We start from the raw sequence: 1537 nt of genomic DNA, 5'->3' as shown, positions 1-1537 counted from the left end.
GGGGGGGGGGGGGGGGGGCTTGTCCTACAGTAACATATTCCTTGTTCAGATGCCATCGGGCCTTGGTTGTCTTGTTTTTCATTGGTGATTGAATTTCGTTTACTTTTTTTGTTGGAATGATTTAAGTATAAATTGAATTGGACTTTGTGTTTGACCACAACAAGCTTCTACCGATATGTTTTGTATTGCTGTAGAGAGAATGTGTTTCGTGTTATTATATTTCAGTGTAAAACACACTGCCACTCACCATGAGGCAGCTCTCTTTTGGGAGCAAGACTCTTTTTAGTGGCATTTCTGTTTGTCAGATGCATGTGAGCGTATTACTCTGTATATCTACATACAAAAAAAAAAAAAACACTCCAGATGTTTGTTAAAGTTAGACTTTACAAAAAGGTTCAATTTGTTAACATTAGTTAATTCATTATGTAGGCTATCATGTACTTGGGATGAATAGTAATGTTTCACAAATATTTTTATTAATATACAATATTGTAATAAGGTTAATTCAATGAATGTTTGTACTTTAAATGTTTTTTTGAGTTTTCACTATATATATAACAAATGTATTAGTATATGTAGAAGAACATTAATCAACACTGTGAGTATTGTTTATTGTTAGTTCGTGATACCTAATACATTACATAATGTTAATTAATTGAACCTTAAGCACAGACATCCACTAAACACTGTTGAATGGACCCTTTTCACAGACTTGTATTTTATAAACATTGAAAATCTAGCCATGTTTTTTTTTTTATTATTATTTTTAAATATATTCTCTCTCTCTCTCTCTCTCTCTCTCTATAAATTACAATGTACTTTGTACAAAATGTACATAACACTATACTTTGTTTTATTTTACCTTGCCATTAAATTACAGTGTAATTGCACATGAGGAAGAGGTGGCAAATTTGACATACAGTATTTCTTTCTTCTGACTGCTGTAATCAATCTCTCTATATATTTATCATGTTTTGTAATTAAGTTACAGAAATGCTTTTTTGCTACTGAAGCAAATGGTAACACAAATATGTGAAAAGGGTCTATATGTTAGTATTAGTGTGAATGTAAGTCAGTGACCCCAATGATAAATAATGTATGTTGTTTTATTGTGGATTCAGACTCTGCAACATGTGTATTCATGTGTAATGTATGTAGTTGTCCTTGGCTGGAAAAATTATACATTTTTGATCTGAATCAAAATAATGTTTTTGCTTTTCTTTTAGAGTCATGGTTTGACTCGGGGGTCAGTTAAAATTAGCTTTATTTACATACAAAAGAAGTATTACAGTGAGTGAGTGAGTGAGTGCATACAAAAGTAGTATTACAGTGAGTGAGTACATACAAAAGTAGTATTACAGTGAGTGAGTACATACAAAAGAAGTATTACAGTGAGTGAGTACATACAAAAGTAGTATTACAGTGAGTGAGTGAGTACATACAAAAGTAGTATTACAGTGAGTGAGTGAGTGAGTGAGTACATACAAAAGAAGGTAGTGAGTACATACAAAAGAAGTATTACAGTGAGTGAGTGAGT

This window comes from Sinocyclocheilus grahami, unplaced genomic scaffold, assembly GCF_001515645.1.
Source record: "Sinocyclocheilus grahami isolate Dianchi unplaced genomic scaffold, SAMN03320097.WGS_v1.1 scaffold243.1, whole genome shotgun sequence".
Classification (NCBI taxonomy): Eukaryota; Metazoa; Chordata; class Actinopteri; order Cypriniformes; family Cyprinidae; genus Sinocyclocheilus; species Sinocyclocheilus grahami.
The sequence above is the reverse complement of the archived record's forward strand: the minus strand, read 5'-3'. Positions refer to the sequence as shown.